Raw genomic sequence first — 9,104 nt, forward strand, 5'->3', positions numbered from 1 at the left:
GAGAACCAGCTTAGCCAGAAAAGCCTTATCTTAAGATTTATAGATTGGAAAATTTATTCTATAAAAATATATGCCTTCATTTATGGTACCAAAGATTGAACTGAGGACCTCGCCCAGAATAGGCAAGTGTCGCACCACTGAGCTGCGTCCCAAGCCGCCTTTTACTCTGTATTGCTAACACAGGGCCTCACTAAGTTGTTCAAGGGAACCTTGAACTTGCTCTGTAGCCCAAGTAGGTCTGGGGCCTTCCAGCCTCTTGCTTCAGGCTCCTGACAGCTGGGGTTACAGACCAGTATCACCAGACTCTGTGCTTGACATTTTTAAAGCCCAAACAACAACAACAAAAACCTGTCCCTAGTCTCCCTCAAACCCATAAGAACTCTTTCACCAGAAGAGGATTCCTTGCCGCCTTCTGTTTTGTTCCTGTGTGGGCTGGTCAGTTCTGGATTCAAACAACCTTGCAGGCTTCTCAAGCACAGAGTTCGGATTTCCTGAAAACGAGTCTGACTTTTGAGAGGTTATGATGTAAGGACTGCTCTCTGCATGACTTCTCAGAGCTACCCACTTAGAACAAGTACAGGAAACAATCTTATACTTGTCTTCCAAAAGTGATAATTCCGGAAGTTAAAAATCTGCAGGGTTTCAAAGACAATATAAGACCCTTTCTCAGCTTGAACCAACTGGGGGAACCACCGTCAGGCAGGTCTGGTGCGAGGTAAACAATTCCGGTTCACGGTGAGGTAAAACAGTGACCTATTTTTAGAGACCAAGAGTTTTAGTGTTTTACCATTCCGGAAATAAACATTGTCACTGCTCCTTGGGTTTCAGTGGGCACAGCTGTCCTGGTCGGGACGTAAACATCCCCTGGCCAGTGTTGTGAATCCAAACACAACACTGTCTGGCTGCTGTGTGAGAACCAGGAAACGGGGCTGACTCCAGCAGCAGAAGAACGAAGCCAGCCTCCTTATCTAATCTAACTGAAGAGAGACCTGCCAGACGAAACATCCTTGGAGCTCTTCGAAGTCAGTCCTTCCTAGCCATCCATACCTCTGCAGCAAGTGCAAAGGCTATGCTGAAACTACTGTTTGTTTTGTTCTGTCTCACCCTCTGTGTTTTATGGTATTGTGATCAAGGAAGACTCCCCTCCTAGAACAAGCTAACTTCCAAGATAATCCACCACCTTTAATTGGGGGCTCCACCCTCAAGACGAAAATGCCTTCCAAACGCCTGTTACCATCACACTGGAGATGAGGGCTCATCATAGAAACTTGGGGGAAGAACATTAGGTGGCCCAGCATTGCTGTGTCTTACTCATTCCTTGCAGACTGTGTTCATACTGCAGATCTTCTTTTGATGATATAAGCTTCTGACAAGTGTCAACAATTAATCACTTCTAGATAAACTAGAAAAACACACATCAGAGCACTTGCCTGAATTGGAATCCTATCTCACAGAAACCAGCATCTCTGTGTTCTAGCTTTCCTCCTATTTAAGGCATACCTCTCCCGGCTTCTCACAAAACATAACATGGGGCTCAGCAGATTGGGGTGCCTTGCTATCCAGAGTTTGATCCCCACATCCCCCACGCTTGTAAGAGAGAACTAAATCCCACAGGTTATCCTCCGTGCTTGCTCTCTCTCTCTCTCTCTCCCTCTCCCTGTCCTTCCCTCCCTCCCCCCCCCCTCTCACACACACACATATACTCTTTGTCTCTCTCTCACACACAAATCACAAATAAAAATCCTAAAATTCCACCTTCAGGGGCTGGAGAGACGGCTCAGAGGTTTATGAAAGATTACCGATCCTGCAGAGGACCAGGGTTCAGCTCCCAGCACTCACACACAGCTCACACACCTGTAACAGAGATCCTAACAGCTTCTTGTGACCTCCATGGGCTCCTGAGCATACACTGTGCACACTCACACATGTAAAATAAAACATTTGTAATTAACCTTCAACCAGCAAGAGTGCTAATAACTATGTTATAAGCCTGGGATGTTAGAATTATGACCTGTCCTCTTTTCCCGTGTGTCTTATTTTTCTAAGAATCTTTGTAGTAATAATAATAAATTACAAATAACTAGTGTAATTCAGAGTATGCAGAGCTCTGATGCTCAAGGGTAGAAGAAAATGAGTGTCCTAGCACAATGAATAAAAGGTAACTATCCTGTTTACTCGAGCCCTTGATGGATGAGATGATGCTGGTCCCTACTGCTGAGGTAGGTTTTCTTCATCCCATCTAACTGCCCCAATGCAAATTTATGAGAAAAAAATGATATGAATTTTGATTTCATATATTCTAATTTATAACTATGTGGATATAACATATTCCTGCTAGGTTAATGTCTTGGTACAGTTGGTCCCCATCTGGTGGCACTGTTGGAGGAGGTTGTAGAACTTAAAGAATTATCCAACCTTTTGACGCTTCAGTATGGGAAGTTGTATCTGTGTGCAGGGCCTCACTCCTAGCACTCCCAGTCACAGGCAGCCTAGAGGGAGAGTTGGGCACACCAAGCAGGGGGTGGGGCTGAGCCTCAGGAAGTAAATCACTGAGGGGCCAGCCTTAAGTGTACTAACCTGAGCTCTCTGATTCCAAGGTAGCCCCCAGCTCCAACTGTCCCCAGTGACAAGCAGTTCCCAGTGCCCCATCCTCCCTGTTGTGATGAACTGTACCACCTCACACTTCCCCTTGCATTGCTTCTTCTATCAGGGGTTTTGTCACAGTGACCAAGAAGGAAACTGATGAGTTATGCATGCACAGGACTCGGAAACAGCGCGTGGTTGTTACTAACGATGTGATATGTAGACCTTTCTGTTAAACTCTTCCGTGCTTTCCACATTTATTATGACGAACACATTATCTTCATGTTCATACCCTTCCTCATACAAAATTCATTCTTCAGAAGTCCGATTTGTACCAACTCTCTTGAATGTACCTGTTGCATCAAAAATACTTTCATTTAAAGGAGTTGTTTGAGAATTTTAAGTTTAACATCTAGTATATAGGTAAATTTTAAGACATTCTGTCTGAATCATATTAATCTTAACAATATAATAAATTTTATATAAAGTCTCCCAAAGTAATATGCAATCATTATTGAAATAAAGCTAGAAATTGGCTTATTTGCAGCAAATGTCTATCTTGTGTATCTAACTTACTAGAAAATGAAGATGAGCCTAATTCCTCCTTGATGTGCAGTGGAACAATAACTGCTGTTCATAATAATCCCTCAAGGGCTTTACAAGATTCTAAGATGCCTTCTAAACCACCAAAGAAAGAATGCACTAAATTTAGAGTACTTCATTGTAAACATTGTTTGATTGTGCTAAATTCCCTGGAAATTGAGGAGCCTACGTTGGTATTTACAGCTATCTAGTTTGTCAGTCCAAACTGTCTGTTAATCAGAATGACCTGTCTTCAGCGTGTTTTCATAACCTGGAGAATGCTATGCAGGCATCTAAATGTGCCCATAGACTGTGTGGGATGCTCGCATGCCCCTGGGTTTCTTACTCCCAGTTGACCCGGAGAGTAGCATGTAATGGGACAATGGGACTCTAGCTCTAGTAATGGGAAGGGAACCTGAGCACAGCAGCTACAAAGGATGCAGGCGCATGATCAGTACTGAACAAGCCCTGCTAGGAGATGTAGCATGATCTCTGCAGAGGAGAATTGCAATAGGAGCCATTCTTCAGTGTTCCTTGGTAGAAAAACAATACATTCTCAAGACCATGGAGGCTACAGGTTTGGGACCAGTACTCTAAGGAGAGACCACCATGTTTGTTAAATAAGATGAGAAAATAATATATATTATATTTATATAAATATATATAACTTGTATATAAATATGTGTATATGCTATATATCACATATTACATATTATGTTACATGTTATGTATAGATCATATTTTATATTTTATATATTTTGTTAGTTATATATATTATATACAAATATGTGTGTGAATGTATATGAGTATGTGTGTGTGTATATATATATATATGTATATATATATATATATATATATATACATATATTGACCAGCACACAAAAGAGCCACTGCCAGGTCCCTGCACAAGTCTACTGAGAGTTCAAGAGTCTCAACGTAAACAGTGGGCAGCCAGGATTGCATGTGTCAGGCATGGACTATGACAGAATTATTTAAATTTAGGTTATTAAGATTAAAGATAACTTGACAAGGCACAGTGGCACAGGTCACTTGGAAGGCAGAGGCAAGGGGATCTCTACAAAGTGAGTCCAGGACAACCAGGGCTCTGTTACACAGAGAAACCCTATCTCAAAAAACAAACAAACATACAAAAAGATTGAAGATAACTTGATAACTTTATAATTTGGTTCCTTAGTCACTCTAAGCATGTGAAAAATGCCTAATAGCTCCATGTGGCCAGGAGCTACCATGCCTAGAAAGTTTGACTGAACTTGTGCTGAGTCCAATGTCAGAGCCTTGCACACTTTCAGATAAGATATAAAAACTCCAAGAACTTCTGTGCTTGCAGCTGGCATTTTAGACTACTTGTAACTGCAGATACAGCAATCTACCCTCCCCGATTGGAGCTCCTTACAAGAGGCACATTCATGGGTGTGTCAGCACCAAGGATGCAGCAGTGGCCATTCCTGTATCCTGCCTGCTACTGGTTTCACAGACAAGAGGGCACAGAAGCCCAATCCTCTGAGGCTGATGCAGCTTCCATGCGGCTCCTGGCCACAGGTAATGCTTAGCTACTCTCAGAAGGAGAAAAGTACGTTTGACCCTTTTTTCCCACCATAGGTCTTCCAGGCCCATTCACTTCAACCCTCCCATCTTTGGCTGGGCCAACCTCATGAGGAGGGAATTGCAGGCCAGCTTGCTCAGTTTCCCCACCTTGAAGGCAGTCATCTTTGCTCAGAAAGGGGCACATGTTTGTGACTCAAATGGCCTTTATTAGTCATTGTGTGCTCTAGAATAAAAGGGTGTCTCTAAGGACCTCCTGCTTCCTGCGGCAAATGCTTTAACCTCCACCTCACCTCAAAGTTCATGGAGCCTGAGAAGAATGTCCTCCAGCTCAACAATTGACTGCATCTTAGCACAATAAGCCGATCTTGAAGAAGAAGAAGAAGAAGAAGAAGAAGAAGAAGAAGAAGAAGAAGAAGAAGAAGAAGAAGAAGAAGAAGGAAAGAAAAGAAAAAATGGGGCTGAAAGTCAAACCTTGTAAAATAATTCCAACATTTTATAGTGTTGTTCTGATTACATACAATTCCCACAAGAAGGGAAGTACCTTTAAAATAAGGACTATTCAATACTAGTCCAGGATTTCCTCTTGTTGTTGATAATTTCCTCCTAACAGAAGACACGACATAGTGCACAACAAATTCAAAGGAAGGGTCCAGAGACAGCGCGGCATCTATACTCTGCAAGGAACATTGTTCGGCTTAATTGATGTTTTCCTTGCAAATCAAGAGTGAGTGGAACTATTTTTATCCAGAAAAATAATAGATTCCCCTAAACTTAGGGCTTCCCCACCCCCACCTAGTTTTATATATAGTCAGAATCATAACCTTTACCCAACATTTCCATAAGAAAAGTCATGAACAAAGACAAAGTGATGTGCCATGTTCTGAACAAACAAGGCTTTACCAGTGAGAATCATGGACTGTTTGGTTCAAGAGTTATGTTTTCAATGGGTCCTGTCACCTCAACAGAGATGGCTCAGAGAAAAGGTGAAGCTTAAGGCTCTCCCTCTCCGCTGGAACAGCGACAATGTATGTAGCAGACATGAGTTCAGCCCACCTCTGGAGGCTGAGTGATGTCTATCGTTTCTGTGTGTGCTTGAGATCTCTCAAGGCAAACAATAGCCTTGACTCTTGTATACACAAGGGCAAGTACATCAATAAGCAAATTTTGGCAGAACATTTTTCCAATTTCCTCTCTTCAGTCAGAGAAGCACAATTCAACCTTCACAATTTGGCCTGACATGCTAGAAATAAACGAACACCACCTTTTGTCCAAGTACTTAAACATTTCCAATGAAGACGGCAAGTCTCTGCTTAGACGGAATGAGGCAAAGGCTTCGGTGTGCAAATAACACTGCTTGGGAGAGGAGCAAGTGTGGCAGGATTGTAGTAGGAAATACTAATGCTCTCTAGCACGTGAATTTTTCAGATTTTAACAGGAGCAGTTCTTAAAACAGAAGCATACTATAGTCAGCATACCCCAGCGGTTTTGAACAAATAAATGAAGACTGCAAGTAAAATCAAATTCATTTTCATAGTAATACTACTTTTTTTTTTCAAGTTACCTCAGCAGTCTGGGGGCTAAAATGAATTAGCAATTAGAGCAACAAAAACACTCTTTGGCTTCCAACTGTGTACACAGAGTTAAGAAGCAGAAGCTGGGGCTGGAGAGATGGTTCAGTGGTTAAGAGAACTGACTGCTCTTCCAGAGGCCCTGAGTTCAAATCCCAACATCCATGAGATGGCTCAGAACCATCTGTAATGGGATCCGATGCCCTCTTCTGGTGTGTCTGAAAATAGCTACAGTGTACTCACATACATAAAATAAATAAATCTAAAAAAAAAAAAAAATGAAAACTGAGGTTTAAACAGGTTGGGCAAGCACATTCTTGCAACTGCAAGTATTCTAAGTTAGTAATTCTTTTCTAGAGACTCGGTCTCCTTATCTGTCAGCAACTGTAGCAACAAAAGTCTACCATACATGCAGGGAAAGTCTGTGCTGGGGAAGGACAGGGTGCTGTGCGTGGTACCCATGCTTTTGTGTGCACACATGTCAGTATAGATATTCTCACCTACGTGTGTGGAGGCCAGAGTTTGTTTTCTTCCCCTGTGACTTCCTTTACCTCCCTCAGCCTTATTATTTTTTTATGTAGTTGCTCTCATTGAACCCGGCACTTGCCATCTCAGCCAGAATGGCTGGCCAGGAAGCACACAGACTCTTCCCGTCTGTCTCTCCTCCTCCAGTGCTGAGTCATGGGTACTCGCCTTCCATGCCAGCTTTGACATGGATGCTAGGATTCAAATTCAGGTCTTCTCACCTGCAGAGCAAACAGCCTACGCACTGAACCATCTCCAGAGAAGTCTTTAAAAGAGTAAGTAATGTAAAGAGCCAACCATGAAGTGGGACATGGCAATCACATTCTGTGTGCCACGTCACTTGATTGCCTGTCACCTGATCTTCTAGCCTGAAGGCCCTTTTTCTTCTCTCCAATAAGAGCTGGTCCCAAAGTCACGACTTCAAAGCTGTGCAGACCACAAGAGTATTTGTTTTCTATATCCCCTCTGAATGATCACACTTAAAAGAGCTGTGCCATTTTCCACCCAGCTGTTGAAAGTGAACCCCAAGTCTCACTAGGTCTCATTCAGTCTGCGTGCACAGTGCCGCACAGTCCTACTGAAATGCCTTTTTAATGTTCTAACTCTTTGTTTCAGGTCCTGGCATGGATCCTTGGAGACTCGGCTGGAAGAAAATCTCCATGGCAGACACCACACTGCATTCAAAACAACCCCTGGCTTTTGAATATGGTTGACCTTGTTACTCTGTTCTCTTCCTGTGGTGCTTTCTGGAAAGTGTCTGAGTCCTTCCTGTAAAGCAGCTACTGTTCCCAAGACAAGCATAGGCATGCCTCCAGTCAGCTGAGGACTCTCACCGAGGTCTCTTATCCTCCCGTGACCCCACAGCAGAAGTCAAGAGCAATTCTTCAACTTGGGATTATTGGATCCCTGAGATGCTATATGATAAAATAGCAAAGCAACAGTGCAGATACACGCAAGGGGCAGTGAAAGGTTTTAGTGGCTAGAAAGCCAATCCTCCAGCATTAGTGTATTTACTTCAGAGGAGTCCTGAACCGATGGTTCCAACCTCACTTCCTTACGACCTTCCAGCTTTGTGACTCAGGTTGCTCCCTTAGCTATACGTTGTGCCAAGGTTATTGCAATCCATGTAGGCAAAGAAGGGACTCTTTCGAAAGTTGGAAAAGACATTTCGTGGAAGTTTTACCTTCAGTCTAATACACCCTAAAGTTGGTCCCCAAATGGGGACTACTCAACAGGCATAGAAATAATTTATCTTTGCAGATTCCATACAATATGTGATTAGCTAGACATGTATCTAAGACCCTGGAAGATTTCAGAAGGGTCCACTCAAAGAGCAGTCTCCACAGCACACAGTGCAGGTGTTCTTGGCTCTTCCTGTGTCCACTACAGCCACAAGACCTAGGGGCATTTTGTGGAATCCATGAGACGGGACCAGCCTATCAGCTGGTGGCTTCGAAGCTGAAGGGTCAGCTTTGAGGATGAAATGAGAAGCCGTCCACAGGTCCATCCAAAGATTGGTCCTTTTACCCGCCCTTGGCCCAGTGGTCTTGATCGCTGGCAGTCTGCCCTTCTCTGTTTATTTGCTACTTTTACATGCCGTGTCTTTGCAGTTACATGGGCTGAGAAAAACCGTTTTCATCTCGTTGCTTTAAGCATCCTTGAAGGTCCCTCCGAGGGAGAGGGGAGGAGTTGAGCATTGTTTTGTTTTGTTTTGTTTTGTTCCTAAACTCTGCAAATAATAGAAGAAAGGAGATTGTTTGTATTGGGTCACCTGCTTCCCAGCCAGGGTTACAGTGTTTTGTTTTCCTCTCTCACCCCCATCTCCTTTTATCTTGGCTGCACATGCTTTGTTGTTTGGTGGGAATTTCTGTGGCTCCTGATCTCTTAGGGAACTTCCTATCCCAGGGAACTCCGAGATTCTCCCCAGAGGCCCCCAGAGACTATTGTTTTATTGCCCCCACCCTTCAACCACACCACCATAGAAAGAGGCACCTGGGCATACAAGATGTTCTGAAAGCAGCAGAAGAAATGCGATCCTGCGGCAAGGTTGCCGGTAGAGATATGCAGCCAAACTATGTGTGTATGCTTGAATGCTTGGTTGCATTCCCATGGCCAGGAATGCATGTCACACAGAGGAGGGAGCCTGTGTGTTCACTCTGGGCATTCTCCTTCCTCTTCAATACAGGGCTTCTAGCACTGTTTGTGGTCCCCAGTCCTTCCACAAATCAAACACTCAATTGATAATAAACCATCAAGAAATGTATTTTCAACTGTTTCTCT

The sequence above is a fragment of the Mus musculus genome, chromosome 3 (genome assembly GCF_000001635.26).
Source record: "Mus musculus strain C57BL/6J chromosome 3, GRCm38.p6 C57BL/6J".
Taxonomy (NCBI): Eukaryota; Metazoa; Chordata; class Mammalia; order Rodentia; family Muridae; genus Mus; species Mus musculus.